We start from the raw sequence: 22,812 nt of genomic DNA on the forward strand, positions 1-22,812 counted from the left end.
CCATGGGCGTCGGGAGTGAAGTTGCGCATCATGATTGCGCACAGTTTGAGTCGTAACACGACGTCCTCTGGCTGCACGAAAAGCATTATTCAACATTGTTGCGTTGCTGTCAAGGTTTCTCCGAGCCATGATCCGTAGGTAGCGGTTATAGCGACAGTTCCTGTCTCTCTGTATCTCCTCCATGACCGAACAACATCGCTTTGGTTCACTCCGAGTCGCCTGGACACTTCCATTGTTGAGAGCCCTTCCTGGCACAAAGCAACAATGCGGACGCGATTGAACCGGGGTTTTGGCCGTCTAGGCATGGTTGAACTACAGACAACACGAGCCGTGTACCTCCTTGCTGGTGGAATGACTGGAGCTGGTCGGCTGTCGACTGATTAATAGGCGCTGCTCATGTATGGTTGTTTACGTCATTCGGCGGGTTTAGTAACATCTCTGAACAGTCAAAGGGACTGTGTTTGTGGTGCAATACTTACAGTCATCGTCTATCTTCAGGAGTTCTGGAAACCGGGGTGATGCAAAACGTTTTTTGATGTGTATTGGAATAACAGACATATTCACCAAAAAGTGATTCTCAACAACCACCTGTGCGACTGCGCATACCACTTTCTTTCCTTCTAAGTCACTGCAGTTTGGATACAGGTAGCTGATGTGTCTTTGGATACAGGTTTATTACACTTTCCACACAATATGTTGTTTTATTGTCATTGCTTGAAGGACAGAACTTACAGCGTGCACGTTCAGTAGAGTTTCTGCTGTTACTGGTTTGCCCCCCCCCCCCCCCCAACCCCCACCCATTTGCCGCTCCTTCCGGTCTTGGTTGCTTCTGACCATTCTCAAAGAATCTTCTGTTCTTGGAAAATTCTTACTTGATGCAATGTGCTCAGCAACCAGTGACTTTCCAAGTTCCTCGAAAAGTATTTTGCTTCTAGTCAATTTTCTTGCATGACAGTCATGTTCAATCGAAGTCCACAAGACGTATGCGCTATAAGCAGCAAAACCAACAATATTATAGGAAACTATAATGGTCTGTCTATCAGTTTTTTGTTTGGATGTTTATGTAACTTTTAGCTGATCGAGTGAGTGTACAGTACCTTTGGTAGAATTATAGTCTAAAATATTAGCCTTGTCACTTATTTCCACACCGTGGTGCTCATTAGTACAACATTCCTGTTTCTCTTAGGACTATAACTGACACCGTAGAGTGTTTTGTGAAGAAAAATGAAGAGCTATAAACTTCCTCGTTGGTCATATTTTGTAGAAGCTCTGGGTTATTTATATGTATGGTTTCTAACATTGTCAGTTTCTCTTGTAGGAGCAGATGTCCTAAATTATACGATGTAAAGAAATTGTCATATATTCTGACCTTTGCGAATCAGAGGTAGGATCTTCAACTGCTCTCATTCCCTGACTTTTTATGGTGCCCCTCCGCTCTCCTTCCCTGTGTAAATTTGGGCTCTCAGTACTTATGATTTACTGTCACATGGAGTCCATATCTTTATCTCATATTTTTCCGATTTGGTTGGGATATCCTGCTTCAAAGGGCAGCCGCCTCTAAATGCTACCAGCGTCTCGTCGATGGTCACATTTTCAACTGGTCTGTACAGTTCAGGAAGGACTTCTGACCATTTCTCCCAGATACTGCGGATTGCGGCTGGTTTATCAATACGCCGTCTTTCCTCTCTTGTGGATTTCTTATCAAATCGCAAGACGCGTCATATTTTACAGAATGTTTCTAGGGACATGGTTGCTCGAAATATGTTCCACAGAATATCCTTATCCCAGAAATTTTTGTAGATTCCCCATGTGACCGATATCCCCCAAAGAAGAGGGGTTCTAAGTACGCGTGAAAAAGAGAATCATCAACATTTGTCTATTGTTTACCACAAACTCGATGTCCCTCAGTATTTGAGACCTCTATTATTTCATTCTGAAGTGCTGTAGAAAATAATACTTCAAATGAACTTTTTACAACACTTATTCTGCTGCTTACGTACCTGATAACTCGCGGGGTACTGCTGATGACGTTCGAAACAGGTCGACGGCCGTGTTGTGCTGGTGGTTGCAGCTGCAATTTATATTCCCGTTTTTAGAAATAGAAGTCTGTACACTACTTCTAACAGGCTATGGACCGTCGTCAATGTCATCATGCATTTCTGACGTGATCATCGAGTTCAGAAAGTGATCCGTCGTCTGTTAATCTATTTACTAATTTTTGCAACTCAGGGTGAGTCAGTGATATAATTGCCATGATGTTACATTTCAGACTGATCACAAACTACAGAGAACACATACTGGGCAGAAACAATAGACAATTGACAAGTCGTAACGAGAAGTCGTTTGTTGTAAATGCAGCGTCTTTTTTCACTTGTTGAATGTCGAGAGTAAGTATGAACAATGAAAGTCATTACTACAATATATGAGACAACAACAATTACTACAAAATATGAGACAACCAGGAAGTATTTGACTTTAGAGTAATCAAATTAATGTCGGATAACATTGATCCGGACATTAGTTATGTAACTCTTAGGGTTTATGACCACATGATTTAAAACTATTTAAAACTTCTTTATCTTTATTTTCAGAAAAATCACCAAATATCATAAAGTTATTTTGATATTTAAATAGTAAGAAATGAAATTTATAACCATTTCGTGTCATATAGACCCGAACAGAACAGCAGAATTAAGCTGTCACATTTCCTGCTGCATCCAGCAACATTGTGATTCGTCATTGTGGAAAGCATTTTTCCTTTTAGTAACGTCATTTGTGACAGCATAAAATTCGTTATAGTGGTTAGTCAAATTGGTTAACACGCGTATATGATCGGAGATATCATCCTCGTCCCACCCTCGGTCAACAAGTACTGGGTTGCTAAAACAGCACTCCTCTGCCGCCTCTCCCATTCCCCTGAAGAAAAATTACACCACTTCATCTACGTTGAAGATTTAAAAGACGGAATTCCACTGCAATGTCGCATCGATTACACACTCAAATAGATTTGTACCTCATGCCCGACTGTACATTACAGACAATATGTTACGTCAATCGTGCCAGCAAGTTGTACTGGCCATGGTTGTCCATGAGGCAGAGCCACTAGCTGTACACCTTCAATTTGCAGACAGAATATTTTGCATCATTCAACTTCGACAATGTGCCAATAACGCAGACAATAGTGGCCCTGGACGTGAGGTAATTGCAGCCGGAGCACAACCTGCCTCCCCCTTACCACGAGGCTATCTGATCTCGTCCAGCTTCAGCCAACCCTGACGCCAGCGCCGCCGTCCGGAGCGACGAGCTATGCGCCGTCGTAACAAACCACCCCACCATCCACCCACCAACGATGCTTCAATCGCCCGTGCAGGACCACTTCAGTTGATACCACACACGGTTTGGTGCCTCAGCTCGCAACTATCATCCGCCATGCTACTACAGACTTGATGAACAGTTGGCTCGAGATATTATTCCACGCAGGTTCCTTTGAACTTTCCTCTTGATTCTCGATCTGTAAGGCAGCATTGTGACTCATACTGCTCGCAGCTGCTCTGTCGCAGGTGTCATCGGCCACGCCCTCTCGGCAGCCTGGCACTACAGGGCCACACACTTCAGGCAACAGCCTCTGCCGCATACCCGAACACCTGATGTTCACCAGTACTGTCAGGACTACACTGACGCCATCCCTCAAACAAATTGTTCAAATGGCTCTGAGTACTATGGGACTTAACTTCTGAGGTCATCAGTCCCCTAGAACTTAAAACTACTTACAGCTAACTAACCTAAGGACATCAGACACATCCAAGCCCGAGGCAGGTTTCGAACCAGCGACCGTAGCGGTCGCGCGGTTCCAGACTGTAGCTCCTAGACCGCGCGGCCACTCCGGCCGGCCATCTTTCACATTAAGAAACTATACTCGATTTCGAATCCCACATGATGAACGTCGATCCGCAACACGAGAATGATGCACTCCACCTGATTAATATTTGCCCAGTATCTCTCTACACTGACCTAACCTTCATGCTCTGTCGCCATCGCCGGAAAAACCGCATCATCATCACAGGGTGCTTCGGTGCCGTGCTTCCCACTTGTCCACCTCTTTTTCTTTTGTCCACAAGACCAATTAGTGCAATTTGCCATTGTAAGTGGTACGATTCATAAGATCAACACTATGCCTAGGACCCCAGTATGACACAGACTGTATAGAGTACCGCCAGATCTACTCAGAATCGCTGAGGCAGTGGTCAATGAACTCCTACAGCTTGGCATCAAGCGGCCCATTGAGAGTACCCGAGCTTCACACCTCAAACTGGTTACAAAAATAGATGACTCTGTCAGACAGTGTGGTGACTGCAGAGTCCTCAATGCCTGTACTATACTCGACAACTATCCAGTCCCAAACATTCAGGACTTATTATCTGGCGGACACCTATCCATTTAGTGTCTTTTACTGCAAAAAACGTATACCAGCAAATCCCTATGGCCTCAGACAATATCAAAAAATGGCTATTTTTTGAGCTTATGGACTTAAGAGAGCTAATCAAACTTGGCAGCACTTATTGACGGCGTACTGTTCAAGTTACCATTCTTTTATACTTGCCTTATTTTATAACCAGATGAAAACTTCCATAATACGCATCTCAAATAAGTTTTCGATGCCCGCTCACACAGCAGAGTCACGATTAATGAAGAAAGATCCCAACTCTGACAAAAGAAAATTGTGTTCCTTCGCCATATAGCAATCACCTCCAGCACTCACATTATGCAGCAGGGCATAGAGACCATTCAGCAACAGCCGCACCACATGACTACCACGAATCACGCTGCTTTTTAGTCGTGGTTAATTTTTACTGCCAACACCTTCAACAGGCAGCTACGTGGGAACTACATGATGATAAAAATATCGCTGGTTGTTGACTGAGACCACTCGCGAGCGATCTCTGACAGTACAGCTATTGGCTTCGACCAGTGCAGATGTGGCTCTGTTGTAGCGACTTCGTTTTAATATACAAGGTGTCTTACTCAAATCTCACTGCTTTAAAGGACCCGGAGAGAAAAACTACGGTAGATACGACAGTGAAAAATGCACCATATTGTTGAGCATCTCAAAGAATTAATATTCACGCATCAGAAGTACCAAGTGTCGTCGCCAGAGCTCAGCATGGCCGCAGGAAGTGAAAATGGCCACTCCACAGCAGTGCACGCAAGCAGAAACAAAATCGCTGATTACTGTACAAAGAAATTATCGTCGTGTATGAATGTGATCCACCTGAGTTGAAAACTACGAAGGACCCGTGGTCTAGGGGTAGCGTCTTTGATTCATAATCAAAACGTCTTTGATCCCGGGTTCGATCCCCGCCACTCCCTAAATTTTGATAAATAATCAGCATTGGCGGCCGAAGACTTCCGGCATAAGAAGTCAGCCTCATTCTGCCAACGGCCTTGTCAAAGAGGGCGGAGGAGCGGATAGAGGTTCAGGGTACTCTCTTGTCCTAGTGTTGGGAAATTGCCCCTAAAGGCGGAAGAATCAGCAATGATCAACGACATGAGGATGCAGAAGGCAATGGAAACCACTGAATTAAAGACACGTAACGTGTATCCACAGGACATGTGGCCTGCAATTGAAGAAGTGTCATGATGATCTCTCCATTGGCAAAAGATTCCGGAATAGTCCCCCATTCGGATCTCCGGGAGGGGGACTGCCAAGGGGGAGGTTACCATGAGAAAAAGATTGAATAATCAACGAAAGGATAACGTTCTACGAGTCGGGGCGTGGAATGTCAGAAGCTTGAACGTGGTAGGGAAACTAGAAAATCTGAAAAGGGAAATGCAAAAGCTCAATCTAGATATAGTAGGGGTCAGTGAAGTGAAGTGGAAGGAAGACAAGGATTTCTGGTCAGATGAGTATCGGGTAATATCAACAGCAGCAGAAAATGGTATAACAGGTGTAGGATTCGTTATGAATAGGAAGGTAGGGCAGAGGGTGTGTTAGTGTGAACAGTTCAGTGACCAGGTTGTTCTAATCAGAATCGACAGCAGACCAACACCGACAACGATAGTTCAGGTATACATGCCGACGTCGCAAGCTGAAGATGAACAGATACAGAAAGTGTGTGAGGATATTGAAAGGGTAATGCTGTATGTAAAGGGGGACGAAAATCTAATAGTCATGGGCGACTGGAATGCAGTTGTAGGGGAAGGAGTAGAAGAGAAGGTTACAGGAGAATATGGACATGGGACAAGGAATGAAAGAGGAGAAAGACTAATTGAGTTTTGTAACAACTTTCAGCTAGTAATAGCGAATACCCTGTTCAAGAATCACAAGAGGAGGAGGTATACTTGGAAAAGGCCGGTAGATACGGGAAGATTTCAATTAGATTACATCATGGTCAGACAGAGATTCCGAAATCAGATACTGGATTGTAAGGCGTACCCAGGAGCAGATATAGACTCAAATCACAATATAGTAGTGATGAAGAGTAGGCTGAAGTTCAAGACATTAGTCAGGAAGAATCAATACGCAAAAAAGTGGGATACGGAAGTACTAAGGAATGACGAGATACGTTTGATGTTCTCTAACGCTATAGATACAGCAATAAGGAATAGCGAAGTAGTCAGTGCAGTTGAAGAGGAATGGACATCTCTAAAAAGGGCCATCACAGACGTTGGGAAGGAAACCATAGGTACCAAGAAGGTAGCTGCGAAGAAACCATGGGTAACAGAAGAAATACTTCAGTTGATTGATGAAAGGAGGAAGTACAAACATGTTCCGGGAAAATCAGGAATACAGAAATACAAGTCGCTGAGGAATGAAATAAACAGGAGGTGCAGGGAAGCTAAGACGAAATGGCTGCAGGAAAAATGTGAAGACATCGAAAAAGATATGATTGTCGGAAGGACAGACTCAGCATACAGGAAAGTCAAAACAATCTTTGGTGACATTAAAAGCAACGGTGGTAACATTAAGAGTGCAACGGGAATTCCACTGTTAAATGCAGAGGAGAGAGCAGATAGATGGAAAGAATACATTGAAAGCCTCTATGAGGGTGAAGGTTTGTCTGATGTGATAGAAGAAGAAACAAGAGTCGATTTAGAAGAGATAGGGGATCCAGTATTAGAATCGGAATTTAAAAGAGCTTTGGAGGACTTACGGTCAAATAAGGCAGAAGGGATAGATAACATTCCATCAGAATTTCTAAAATCATTGAGGGAAGTGGCAACAAAACGACTTTCACGTTGGTGTGTAGAATATATGAGTCTCTCGACATACCATCCGACTTTCGGAAAAGCATCGTCCACACAATTCCGAAGACAGCAAGAGCTGACAAGTGCGAGAATTATCGCACAATCAGCTTAACAGCTCACGCATCGAAGCTGCTTACAAGAATAATATACAGAAGAATGGAAAAGAAAATTGAGAATGCGCTAGGTGACGATCAGTTTGGCTTTAGGAAAAGTAAAGGGACGAGAGAGGCAATTCTGACGTTACGGCTAATAATGGAAGCAAGGCTAAAGTAAAATCAAGACACTTTCATAGGATTTGTCGACCTGGAAAAAGCGTTCGACAATATAAAATGGTGCAAGCAGTTCGAGATTCTGAAAAAAGTAGGGTTAAGCTATAGGGAGAGACGGGTCATATACAATATGTACAACAACCAAGAGGGAATAATAAGAGTGGACGATCAAGAACGAAGTGCTCGTATTAAGAAGGGTGTAAGACAAGGCTGTAGCCTTTCGCCCCTAGCCGTCCGCGGTGGTCTAGCGGTTCAGGCGCTCAGTCCGGAACCGCGCGACTACTACAGTCGCAGGTTCGAATCCTGCCTCGGGCATGGATGTGTGTGATGTCCTTAGGTTAGTTAGGTTTAAGTAGTTCTAAGTTCTAGGGGACTGATGACCACAGATGTTAAGTCCCATAGTGCTCAGAGCCATTTGAACCATTTTTCGCCCCTACTCTTCAATCTGTAAATCGAGGAAGCAATGATGGAAATAAAAGAAAGGTTCAGGAGTGGAATTAAAATACAAGGTGAAAGGATATCAATGATACGATTCGCTGATGACATTGCTATCCCGATTGAAAGTGAAGAAGAATTAAATTATCTGCAAACGGAATGAACAGTCTAATGAGTACACAGTATGGTTTGAGAGTAAATTGGAGAAAGACGAAGGTAATGAGAAGTAGTAGAAATGAGAACAGAGAGAAACTTAACATCAGGATTGATGGTCACGAAGTCAATGAAGTTAAGGAACTCTGCTACCTAGGCAGTAAAACAACCAATGACGGACGGAGCAAGGAGGACATCAAAAGAAGACTCGCTATGGCAAAAAAGGCATTTCTGGCCAAGAGAAGTCTACTAATATCAAATACCGGCCACAATTTGAGGAAGAAATTTCTGAGGATGTACGTCTGGTGTACAGCATTGTATAGTAGTTGAACATGGACTGTGGGAAAACCGGAACAGAAGAGAATCTAAGCATTTGAGATGTGGTGCTATAGACGAATGTTGAAAATTAGGTGGACTGATAAGGTAAGAAACGGGGAGGATCTACGCAGAATCGGAGAGGAAAGGAATATGTGGAAAACACTGATAAGGAGAAGGGACAGGATGATAGGACATCTGCTAAGACATGAGGGAATGACTTTCATGGTACTAGAGGGAGCTGTAGAGGGCAAAAGCTGCAGAGGAAGACAGAGATTGGAATACGTCAAGCAAATAATTGAGGACGTAGGTTGCAAGTGCTACTCTGAGATGAAGAGGTTAAAGAGGTTAGCACAGGAAAGGAATTCCTGGCGGGTCGCATCAAACCAGTCAGTGACTGATGAAAAAAAAAAAAAAAAAAAAAAAAAAAAAAAAAGTAAGTTTCTAGCAATGGGAAGTGATCTCAAACATTCTGGTGGTGCACGTTACGGAGTTTCACATTACTGCATCTTGCAGTTCACCAGCGTCTTCGTATATGTGATTACAAAGTGCCAATTCTGCAACATCTGACGCCGAACGTCAAACCACCCCGACAATAAATTGCTTCCGATATGCTGCAGCACATTGATATGGAAAGATGTTTATTCTCACATGAGACAAACTTTCACCTATCAGGGAGGGTTAATAGGCATAACGTTCGGATCTGAGGTTTGCAAAATCCGCACATCTTCATTGAACAGGTTCGTGACAGCCGAAAACTAAATGTCTTGTGCGGGCTAATGCGCAACAGGATTTTTGGACCGTTCTTCTTTACGGAACAAACAGTGAATGAGTCAGTCTATCTGGGCATGTTGGAGCAGTTTGTGTACTCTCAGACATTCCGCCGCTTGATTCCTCTATGTGGGGATTCGTGAAGGACCGCGTGTATGCGACCAAAGTGGACGATATTCGCACATTGTGACATTGTATCACTAATTCGATTGCAACAATAATAAAGCCAATGTTACAAAGAACTTCGCAAGAAATTGAATATAGATCCAGTATTCTTCGTGCTACTGGTTCACATGTAGAGGTGTACTGATGCTAAATAACTAAATTCTTTGAGATTCTCTACAATGTGGTGCATTCTTCATTGTCGTATGTACTGTGGTTTTTTTGCTAGATCTTTGAAATCAGGGAGGTTTGAGTGGGACACTCTGTAGTGAGTGCTAATTCAGATACAGGTTGCAGTTTTCCACATTTCACGTGCCATCCATAACAGAGCACAATGTGAACTCAGGAATATGAAGACTGCTCGTTTTCCTAGAAAGACTTGGTGGCTGCCTCTTTTTACCTTACTCGTTATGGTACTGCTTGTTGATCTAAATTAACTTCAGTGTTACAGTGGGACAACTACTTAGTTAATAAGTGGTGACTTTATTTAGCAGCAGTATTTATTATTTGCTTCCGTTTGCCTAAAAGTGTCTCATATGTCCGGCATCAATTTATATGAGAAAGTTTTTCATCAAGGTCAATTAAATTAAACAAAGGTGAACTGAATTTATAAATTATTAGTTTACAATTGATTAGATACTAACTTACATTACTAAGCAGTAATACTAATGTTACAAAATTAAAGAAGCAAATTGAGAATTGTATCACCTACGTTTCAAGAAGAGGAATTTTTTCGACATGTTACTAATATAAGATGTTGACACCTAAATTAAATTATTTTAATTTCATGGAAAAAAATTTAGCTTTTGCGAAAACTGTAAACCAAAGAGGCATATATGTAGTTTGATGAACTGTGTACGATATAGTACATAAGAGATAATGTTCGATACGTAGTATTTCACTATAACCATACTAGTCTCGATGACACTCCAAGGAAGCAGTTACAAGGTCAGTCAAATGGAAACACATCACTCGCCCAAGGGGACCAAGGAATGGTTCCATTCAAAATTAATCAGCACACGGATTAATATATTTATCTCACTGGGAGACTAGACGATCAGTTCCTGTTTCGGAGTACGTGGTGGGCCGCTGACGGCTCCACAACCGCACCCGCTCTTGCAGTCCCTTCTCGCGTGAAACCGACGTCAGAGCGTCTCTTTCTTCAGGTCAAAAAAGGTGTGAAAATCACACCGTGAAAAATCCGGGCTTTCCAGGTTACACTCAGGTGACAAAAGTCATAGGACACCTCCAAATATCGTGTCGGGCCTCCTTTTATCCGGGGTAGTGCAGCAGCTCGACATGGCATGGACTCAACAAGTCGTCTGGAGTCCCCTGCCGAAATATTGAGCCATGCTGGCTATATGGCTGTCCATAACTGGGCAGTGTTGCTTGTGCACGATTTTTCGCACGAACTGGCCTCTCGATTATAGCCCATAAATGTTCGATGCAGTTCATGATGGGCGATCTGAGTGACCAAATCGATGGCTCGGACTGTCTGGAATGTTCTTCAAACTAGTCGTGAACAACTTTTTATGTCTGGTTACATGACGCACCGTCTTCCACAAATAGTCCATCGTTGTTTGAGAACATGCAATCCACGAATGGCTACAAATGGTCTCCTAGCTGCCGAACATAAACCTTTCCAGTCAATAACCGGTTCAGATGGACCAGAGGACCCAGTCCATTCCAAGTAAACACATCTCACATCAATACGGAGCCAGCACCAACTTGCAAAGTGCCTTGTTGACAACTGTGGTTTCTGGCTTGGCGGGGTCAGCGCCTGATCTAACTGTACCATCAGCTCTTCCTAACCGAAATCAGGACTCATTTGACAAGGCCAGAGTTTTACTGTCGTCTAGGGTCCACCAGATATGGTCACGAGACCATGAGAGGCGCTGCAGGCTATGTGGTGCTGTTAGCAAAGGCATTCACGTCGGTCGTCTGCTGCCATAGCCTGTTAACGCAATATTTCGCTGCACTTTCCTAGCGGATACATTCGTCACACGTGCAACACTGATTTCGGCAGTAATTTCTGCAGTGTTGATTGCATGTTAACACCCATAACTCTATGCAAACGCCGCTACTCTAGGTCCTTAAGTGAAGGCCGTTGGCCTCTAACTTGTTCGTGATAAGAGGTAACATTGAAGCCTGGTACTCTCGGCATGCACTTGATAGGATGGACATCGGAATACAGAATTCCCTAAGAATTTCCGAAATGGAATATATCATATGTCTTGCTCAGACTATCATTTCACCTTCAAAGTTTTATAATTCCCGTCATGAGGCCATAATCACGTTGGAAACCTTTTCACATGAATCACCTGAGTACAAATGAGCCGCGCGGGATTAGCCGAGCGGTTTTAGGTGATGCAGTCATGGACTGTGCAGCTAGTCCCGGCGGAGGTTCGAGTCCTCCCTCGGACATGGGTGTGTTTATCCTTAGGATAATTTAGGTCAAGTAGTGTGTAAGATTAGGGACTGATGACCTTAGCAGTTAAGTTCCATAGGATTAAAAAAAAGTACAAATGACAGCTCCGAAAATGCACTGCCCTTTTATACCTTGCATACGCGATGCTACCGCCATGTGTGTATGTGCGTACTGCCACCCACTGACTTTTGTCACCTCAGCTTTTGTCACCTCACTGTACGTTGCAGTGTTCCCCAACCACATCGCTGAAGCTTAGCGTTCTTCTGGTTGGCAGTATGGGGTTGGCTGTTATCGTGGGACAGCATGATTCCTTCCAACAGCATTCTTGGGCGTTTTGACTTTATGCAACTTCACGCTTTCTGCAAAGCTCTTATAACGCAGGACATTCATTGTGCTTACGCGTTCGAAGAATTCGAATAACAGAGGGCCTTTGCAGTCTGATGACCTTACCGGACATTGGTTGAACACCTGTGGATTTCTGTGCCTGGGGAGATGTGGGATGTTTCCACTGCTGCCTTTGTCGTTTGGCTGCGGGCTGTCGGAAATCTGTGGGACGGACTCATCCTCTATCGCGATAACGCCCACCCCTATCCTTGCAGTCGGAAAAAGGCGATTTGTTTGAGAAGCACTGTGACATCCTCCTTACATCCCGTACCTTTCACTGTGTGATTTTTACATGTTTGGCGACCTGGAGACAGACTTGTGAGGAAGTCGGTTCCAATCGGACGAGCAAGTGCGTGATTGGGTGCAATTATGGATCCGTCAACTGCACACAGCTTTCTTCGCAACAGGAATTGATCGTCTTGTCTCCTAGCTGGATAAATGTCTTAACGCATGTAGTGATTACTTTTGAATGGAAACATTGCATCTTCCCGTAGGGGCAGGCGTTCGGTTTTCATGTGACTGGCCCTGTAGCTTTCAGTAGCTACTCTGTTAACGTGTTAAAGACATAGCTTTTAATGCAGCTGCAACTAGTATCTCACAAGGTATGTTACGATATTCGTTGCTGTGGGAGCTGTGATCTAAATATGACTGTACAACAATTTCATCTGATTACGTGCACCTTTTTTGTTTTTCGATCTACATAAATTAATTTATAATGAACATGTGTTCTGGACTGGATAAATGTGAATTGTCTCTTATTTTGAAAATTGACTGCTGCATGAAGCCCCTACTTCTTGCAATCTGGGATACTAAGCTTTTAATCGTATATTACAAGGGGTCTGGATATGTTAGTGGAAGATATCCCACCAGAGAAAGTCAAAAGTACCTGCTCTAGAACGACTGTGACGGAGACGATGCGTACTGACCACATCTCAGACTTGTTCGGTAGTCAACAGTTCAGACGAACATGTGGGACTGGGATGTAACGGTACCAATTATTCATTGAAGAAACTTTGCAAACTGATTACTGCAAGTAGCTGGACGTTATCCTACTGAAAGGTGATATGTCACATTGTCCGAACTTAGTGTTCCACTTTGGGATGTAAAGATACTGTCATTTAATAGTTCACTACATATGGTGAAATAGATCAGCCTGAGTCATATTGTGGTATGGCAATAAGAGGTAATACTAGAGACCTAAAAAAAATGGAGGCAGTGTCAGCTGCTTATATCTATAAGTTGTCCTGAGAAGAGGATGGAATACATCGACTGTGTCCAAAAGGGCTCACATTCTTTGTATGAATACCAGAGATAGATTCCCTGATGATGTATGTATCAACATCAATATTACTTATCAAGGTTTGTGATGGATGTAAAACCCATTATACAGAGTCGTTGCAAAGGAAACTTCAATTCCAAGTGACTACAAGATTGTTCACAGAACCCAAATGAAAGCTTCAACCACTTTATGTGGGTAAGGCTGCCAAAGACATCGTTTGTGGGTGGAAAAATTTTAAGAATTGTAAGACTGGTGTGCTTGGTGCTGATATTTGCCTCAATGATGGAGTCGAAGTCAGGAAATTTGTTTTGGTTAGAGTCTGTATAAAACCAGGGAATTATTGCTCTTCGACTGAGAACATGCTATGAAATCTGATAGGGGCCTTCTGCAAGAACTGGAAAAAGCAAGAAAGTCAAAACGAATAAATAAGAAGAGGAAATAGAGCAAGCCATGAGAGGAGTCAAAAGATTATGAACATTGACCGTTTTAGTAAAATGTGAACATTGCATTTAACTTTAAAGTAACTTTACCGAAAACAAATTCTTATAAGTTTAGGTACACTTCAATAAGACAGCAAATGTCAGCAGTTTTTGTATGTCAGAAGTGGAATCCAAATCATAGAATTATTTTTTTTGACGAAGTATTTTACGAAATGCTCAGGATTGCACCAGATAATACTTACACTTTCAGTGTACAATAACTTCTCAATACTGTTACAGACTCATTTAGATTTTAACTGGAAAACTTCCAGGACTTAAGTTAGATACGTATGTCATACACTTTCACAGCAAAGTACACTGAAAAATAACGAATGGTATAGCAGAAATTTGTGCCGAGGCACGGAATGGAAACTATTTTGCTTATGAATATGTTACAAGTTTAATAAAGGAACAGTCTTAATTACAGGTAGCAACTGTTTGACTTCCTGAGGGATAAATATCTGACCTCCTATCTCTAAATGTTCCGCTTTTCATACTTGTGGCATTAATTTAATAAAAAATGATAAAAAATGTTAGATCATGTTTTAACTGCATTCTCCTAGAGTTGGCATCCTTACCTCCTCAATGGACGGAATTTTCACGTTTGTGTACTAGTTGATACTCCCTCCTGAGTCGAATGGTGTCGCTGTCTTCGAGTGTGAAAGCACCCGATACGATTCCAGTACCTCCACAGACTTTCTTCTGATGTATGGCGATATGGAACGAGGTCAACTGAGCCATGTGTGGTCACATGAGGAGCTGCTTTATGTTGATCGCATGCCCTCCGATCATAGGTCGCTTCTCGTACTGCACTGAAGGCAGGAACAAGCTACTCGGAAAAGGCCTAAGAGTGAATTACTGAGTGGTTTTTACGCTGTAGCTTTCCTACATGAGTCTTACAGTCACAACGCGTTTCCGAATGGAGGTGGCAAAACAAATGGAGCTGAAAATGTCAGGTTACCATTCAACTACTGTTGGCGGCAGTAATCTAACCCACCTGCTATGAAATAACAACTAATTAATCTTCGATATTATTGGTTCAAAATGGCTCTGAGCACTATGGGACTTAACATCTATGGTCATCAGTCCCCTAGAACTTAGAACTACTTAAACCTAACTAACCAAAGGACATCACACACATGCATGCCCGAGGCAGGATTCGAACCTGCGACCGTAGCGGTGACGCGGTTCCAGACTGAAGCGCCTAGAACCGCATGGCCACACAGGCCGCCTATTCGATATTATTATTACTATTATTATTATTATCACTGTGTTCAATTAACTGTCTTATCAGTTATGACCAGTAACAAGTTACAATGACAACGAGCCTTAAAGTAGATGTAAATGAAAAAATATTCCGCCCCAGTTTCCTGGGATCTGTCTTGTATCCCTTTTAAGTTGTTACCTACAAAATGATCCATAGCATACAATATGTACAACAAACTTTCGCATCGTTACAAACAATAAGTAAAATTATATGGGTACATGCCCCCCGTGTAACCATTTTATTTGTAAATAAATAAATCAGATATGAAATTGTATGTCAAATACTCAACTGGAAAAAGGTGGGTTCACAGTACATGCCATGGAACCAGAATAAATACTGTGAGCATACCACTTAAAAATGCAAAATGAACTAGAAAACAACATTCCAGACGTCCTATTACCCATCATATCATTGGAACAGCTAATACTGCACTCACAGCGCATTCGTACCAGTAACTGGGGAACAAAACGCGCAGCAGCGATGTCAAGTTAAAAGTAACAACACATGATTACTTTACAGAGTATCCATATAACATCAAGAATATGATGTATATCTGTAAAGTCTAATTCCGTAGCCTAGAAACTGGGATAAGTCAAAGATGTTCCGAAAATTGCGGTTCTCATCACCTCACAGTATGTGAGGGATGCCTTCTAAGTTAGAAGTTGGATAATGTCGGAGCATATTTTCATTACTTTTCATTATTTTTCTTTGTACGAACTGGTTCCTGATTACGTAAAAATCCGTTTTAATTTTGTTAATAGTTTAGTTAACTGCAATTGATAGCCTTAATTACATATTGGAGTACTGTACTTAGTTAATATACAAAGATACGAAGCAGCAGATACCATCATTTATGCATGGTGTCTAGATTGCACTAACAGGTCAGGAAGATATATCAGGGAAACATGTAGTGCGAGCCTGTCAATTTTACATCATTGTTAATGCAAGTGAATTTTAAATTAGTACACTTGAAAGCTAATAATTAAAATTTGAAGTAATGAAGCAACTACCGTACGTTATTGAAGTAAGTCAAGAATTCATAGCAATGAAACTTCGCCACACATGCGCTGCTAAATATTAAACATTCCATAGCGTAGTAGGTAGATGTGCAACGACAAGCAGTCATCAATCAATTATTATAGACAAATTATAAGAATCACTATACATCAAAGCATAAACATGAAAATGTGGACTGAAGTACACTAGTCATTATCTGTTTCATTCTGATATTTGGGCACACTACTACAGATAATTCATTGACAGCATCAGACAACCTTTACTACAAATTAATGGGTATTTAGAACACAAATCACACACATTCACACACACACACACACACACACACACACACACACACATAGACATACACCCACACAACACAAACTTATCGATTGTATTTTAATACTATCCCATGCTCGTCGTTTTGCTTTTGTTGATGTTCATCTTATATCCTCCTTTCAAGACACTGTCCATTCCGTTCAGCTCCTCTTCCAAGTCCTTTGCTGTCTCTGACAGAATTACAATGTCATCGGTGAACCTCAAAGTTTTTATTTCTTCTCCATGGATTTTAATATCTACTCCGAATTTTTCTTTTGTTTCCTTCACTGCTTGGTCAATATACAGATTGAATAACATCGGGGAGAGGCTACAACCCTGTCTCACTCCCTTCCCAACCGCTGCTTCCCTTTCATGCCCCTCGACTCTTATAACTGCCATCTGGTTCCTCTACAAACTGTAAATAGCCTTTCGCTCCCTGTATTTTACCCCTGCCATCTTTAGAATTTGAAAGAGAGTATTCCAGTCAATATTGTCAAAAGCTTTCTCTAAGTCTACAAACGCTAGATAAGTTGGTTTGCCTTTCCTTAATCTTTCTTCTAAGGGCATGTTCTGAGACATTTGGGTAGCAAAATAACTGATGATGGTCGAAGTAGAGAGGATATAAAATGTAGACGTAAAGGCAAGGAAAGCGTTTCTGAAGAAGAGAAATTCGTTAACATCGAGTATTGGTTTAAGTGTCAGGAAGTTGTTTCTGAAAGTATTTGTATGGAGTGTAGCCATGTATGAAAGTGAAACATGGACGATAAATAGTTTAGACAAGAAGAGAATAGAAGCTTTCGAAATGTGGTGCTACAGAAGAATACTGAAGGTTAGATGGGTAGATCACATAACTAATGAGGAGGTATTGAATAGAATTGGGGAGAAGAGGAATTTGTGGCACAACTTGACTATAAGAAGGGATCAGTTGGTAGGACATGTTCTGAGGCATCAAGGGATCACAAATTTAGCATTGGAGGGCGGCGTGGAGGGTAAAAATCGTTTAGGGAGACCAAGAGATGAATACATTAAGCAGATTCAGAAGGATGTAGGTTGCAGTAAGTACTGGGAGATGAAGAAGCTTGCACAGGATAGAGTAGCATGGAGAGCTGCATCAAACCAGTCTCAGGACTGAAGACCACAACAACAACAACAACAACAACAACGTTTAACAGGTAGTCAACGACAAATTATTGATTAAATTTACTCACAATGAAAGTGTCTAAACATGTGTCTTATCTCATCCAAGAAGCCAAACTGATTTATTTTTGTTTCGAAGACAGCCATAAAAAGTGGCACAATGCTGGTGATATGACGTGGATCCTATGAAGGGGTTACTGGTAACAGACATTGTTGAAATTCATTATGTCAGTGATCATTACTAACTAACTTTTATTTCTTTTACAGTGGATCTGCTATTGTGCTTCGGTATGTATGGGTGGATTTGTGTGTACCAGGTGCCCTTCTGTCCAAATAGGCCTTGAAGTCTCAACTATAGCGACCGGCCGCCGTGGTATCCTAAGCTCTTAGGCATCACTGAATGCATATACAGAGGGGTATGCAGTCAGCAAACCGTTCTCCTGGCTATTGTCAGTTTTCATGATTGGTGCCGCTATGACTCAATCAAGTAGCTCCTCAATTAGCCTCACAAGCTCTTAGTGTGCCCCACTTGCCAACAGCACTCGGCATGCCCGGACGGTGACCTCTCTAAGTGTTAGCCAAGACAGACACTCTTAACTTCGGTTCTCTGATGGGAACTGGTGTTACCACTGAGGCAAATCTGTAGGCAAGTCTCTGACTACATAGCTTATATTACTAGCTGTGTACCTCTTGAATACATTCTTTGCTTTATAGTTTACTAGTTCATAAGCATTTCATGCTTCCAGTCGAGACATGCACTTTTCGTAAGGTTTAGTGTATGTAACGGATTGTCAGTTGATCTTTATCATCATTAGAGTTACTCTAAGTTACACTATATGTTGCACACCATTACTGCAATTAATTTCGCCTTCATACCACATAGACAACGACTTTCAATGCACAATACCCCTTCATATGTTATAGTGAGGCCGGCATTTGTCAATCCGTTAAATGGCTCTGAGCACTATGGGACTCAACTGCTGTGGTCATAAGTCCCCTAGAACTTAGAACTACTTAAACCTAACTAACCTAAGGACATCACACACATCCATGCCCGAGGCAGGATTCGAACCTGCGACTGTAGCGGTCGTGCGGTTCCAGACTGAAGCGCCTTTAACCGCGCGGCCACTCCGGCCGGCTGTCAATCCGTTACTTACCTGGAATAACAATTTAGTACATTGTCATTCTCAGTTCCGCAAAACACACTTCGGGAAAAACTACTTCAACAAAGATACACTGAAATTTCTGAGTTTAGTTGCTTCTCTAGGCACTCCAAAACTAATATATTTGATTATCATTTATTTCTGGGAGACTTGCTACCAGTCTGATGTGTCTTGGCAAGATACAAAACACACTGGTCAGTAGCTGTAATCGGTGCGTTGAAAATGACAAAAGAACTTATCACGGATCACGATGCCAGTATTATATAAGTTTCCATTTTAAATTATCAAGAATTCTCCAAATTTTTAGGTTTTACTTAGCTTTTCACTATTTGAAATTCATTGATGACTATTGCTGCCCGTGCATTTTGCACACTTTTTTGCGCACTTAATATTTGTTTTAATTTGTCACTGTGATCAGTGTCATGTAGAGTCTTAAAGACTGACAGCGAAATGTCCCCTTTTGAATATAATCCCATAAAGTACAGTCACCTGCACTCAATGCAGAACGGTTGATGATTGATTCTTGTCCACTCAACTCGATAATTTAGTGCGAAGCTCTTTACCTTATTCATTGACTGCCACAATTTTACTACCAAAATCCAATTCATTTCTGTTCCTGAAACACCTTTCAATCATAATTAATATTTAAGTGAAGATTTATTGTGTGTTCGAGTATATTTACCTAATTACAGGCATAAATAATAGACATTTTTATAGACATACATAGAAAGAGTAATAAAACGTCATATCTAATCCCAGGCGTTTCAGAACGTAAATACTTTCAGATACATTCCAGCACATGACAGGAACTGGGCAGATTATTGATAGAGATGCAGGAGATTCTCGCACATGCCGGTAAACTCCAAGGTAGTTATTGTACACGGTCTTCAGAAAATTTTTGATTAAGAGACCATTTTTCGTCGCCTGGTTCTTCTAGCTCCTTGGTCGATCGCTGTTCTGTAAAACAAGAACACTTATATTTGTATGGTGCATCTTTTTAACATCGCAATTCAGGATGCATGCAATATTCATACAGCGTCCACAAGTATAGTTCATTGACAATCTCCTGTCTGAGTTTTCAGCTGGTTGCGGGGAGCCGAACAAGCAAGCTCTAACTGCTGAATGAGCCGTAGTAAATTTATCTTTGAAAAGCGCGTCGCAGCGCGTAGCATGAAGCAGTCACCCACCGTTTTCTGGCGCTGGCGCCGTTGTCACAAATGAAGGCTTCGGTGTCTCCCTCTAGCGGGAGAGGGGTAAAATGGGCTGTTCGCGTGGGTTTAAGAAGTGGCTGTATGGGCTCTCGTGGAGAGTTGGCATTCGGGGCATCAAAAAGCGACTTCTCTGCCGGTGCTAGAGGGACAGCACGCAGACCGCGGCATCAGAGTAAACGACGCGAGCAGCGGCTCCGTGCTATGGCGCATTAACTGCTCGTCGCGAAAGGAATCTTCCTGAGCGTGGGTTCGCAAGTTCGGCCGTATGCAGTCGACCGGCGAGGAGGTTCTGAAAATCGGCGCCCCTTCTTGGGTCCGTTGAAACACCTGGCAGCGGGCAGCTCGGCAGAGCATTTGGAGGTGCTGCGTTGGTTCAGTCCTGGGAGTCGTAATGCACCAGAAGTTTGAGCATTGATTGTAAACAGATTTTATGAAGTTTAGTTGAATTCAGTTTACTTATTCTTGTTAATTATACAAGCGGTATATTTTGGAGGTTCCCGCCACTCATTCTCGTCTGCCCACCCGCGGGAAGGTGGTAATATTAGAAAGGGTGGTCAGTTTGTCCCCTTTTGAGGACGAAAGGGGAGGAGTCACAGTAAATCTGTGGTTCGGATTGCGTCTTTCCCCTCCCAGCGTACCTACGGGTTATTCGACTGTTAGCCTCTGCCATGTCTGTGAAAGTCTAAGGCACCAATGGCTGTACTCTTTAAAATGCAAGGCACTAAGACCTGATCCATTCTCTCGCCTGCTATAACTAGTATTACAGGACTCACGTGTAAAAGGTACTCTAAGAAAGAAGAAAAATTCCTTTCGCCTCGTGGTAAGAACTAGTCAATTGCATAACGAATTCCTGCTCATCTGGAAGCTGTAACTTACGTAAATTTGTGTTTATGTATATTTAGTTATAATCAAGCAAGGTTGTTAATGTACGCCATAGTGGATTTTTTACATCGTTTCTAGTCAGCAAAAACTGTTGCGTGTTTTTCCAATTCAATACTTTTTAACCTTTTACTCAACGAGCTTATGTTTTTTGTACAGGTAGTTGGTAATTAGTGTGTTTTCTTGCCATGCAAAAGTTTGCCATTTTATTATGGGTAGAAATTGTTCCCTTGAAAGGTGAATGTTGTAAAAGTTCGCAAGTCCTACCTTGCGAGCGTGTGTGTTTGCCGTAAGTTAACTGGCAGAAATTTGTAAAATTTGTTTTTTTATGTATTTTGTAATGTTAATGTTATTAACTGTGAGTGCCCCCCCCTCCCCCAATTTCGTGTGCATGATTCATGAGTTTTGGTTTTTCTATTTTGAGAACTTTTGTGAACAGGATTGTCTTTATATGTTGCACACAAGTTAGGTTCTGCGCCATTTAATGAGCCTGAGTGAGGCTGTTGTGGGCGGCCGTAGCTACGGCTTTTGTAACCAAATGGGAAAATTGTCTGCCCAAAAGTGAAGCTATATATTCAAATTGTATTCATTTATTAATGGAATGAAATTCACCTGTACTTTAGCTGAGCTTGAAATATTATACAGCGTCGTGTTGTATACGTTAAATTGCTTGCCTGTACTAGTCTGTTACTGGCGTGAAATTTTTTATAATCATTTATTAATTTATAAGTCCTTTCCTATCGTAAATTGTGACTTATTCCTTAAATGATTGTTGTTTTTTTTTTAAATATCGTAAAGTCTTGCACCAAATTTGAATAAATTGTGTTACTGAAAATTGTGTGTAATTTCACCAGTTATTCCTTGGCACCTGCTTCCACTTTACATTTTGTTTATTAATTGTGATTAAAATACCTTTGGTGAACCAGTAGTAATTTTACAGTTCACTGAAACCAACACACAGACAGTCGGGAGGGGAGTGGTGGCGCGGGGCTAAAATGTTGTGCTGCCCTCACACTTCTGGCATTACACTGTAATGTGCTGACTGGTTTTGCATGTGACGGCCGTTAAGTTACTTTGTGACGGCTAGGGTACACGCGTGTACTGACTGTACTGTCAGAACGCCAGTGCTGCCAGTGGCCAGAAACTCTCGTGGGTAGTAGTCGACTGACGTCTACCAGCTTCACCTCATCCAGAACCAGAGAGCCTTCGGTCAGGAAATTGTGTATAAACTATGCGTGAAATACTATGACCTTCATACACACTGTCAACTAGAAGTAAAACAATTTGAACAGAGAATACACTACGAAACTTGGCAGGTGAAAAACAAGTAATGTGTCCTAACACAACTCTAGTTGCAATGTATTTTATAAATGTCTTACTTTCTGTCCGTTTTTTGAGTTGTTGAAATTTATGTTGATGCTTATTGTTACTCCCAATAAAAGATTATTCACTGAGCGTCAGTATGATTTCGGTACTTCAGGTCAAAGATTACCGCCACGTTATTCTTTCAAGAGTGTGTTGGCAAGAATCACAAAATAAGAACTAATCAAGGAGACCCTGGAACGGTGCAACCGAATCATCACTCAAATAATCTGTTATCGCTGTAATTTTTGTGTTAGTCTCGCCCGATAGTTTGACTTGCGTGCGTCTTTTATTCTACAGAATGTGACTTGGTTTGGTTACAAGAGTAGCAATCTGTAAATTTTCTAGGGCAAAACAGGAACACCTCTGCTGTCTTAGCTGGAACGTGCTCGAAGAGACAGCCTCCTGTCGTGATCACTAATGTAATTAATTATACTGATACCACAACGAAGCTAAACGGATATGAACAGTTAAACAGTCAATGAACAAAGCAGCAACATCTCGTGTCTCCGGACTCAGTAGTAACTGGATGTTCTCTCCATTCATGGATGAGCAT

This window comes from Schistocerca serialis, chromosome 4, assembly GCF_023864345.2.
Source record: "Schistocerca serialis cubense isolate TAMUIC-IGC-003099 chromosome 4, iqSchSeri2.2, whole genome shotgun sequence".
NCBI classification, from domain to species: Eukaryota; Metazoa; Arthropoda; class Insecta; order Orthoptera; family Acrididae; genus Schistocerca; species Schistocerca serialis.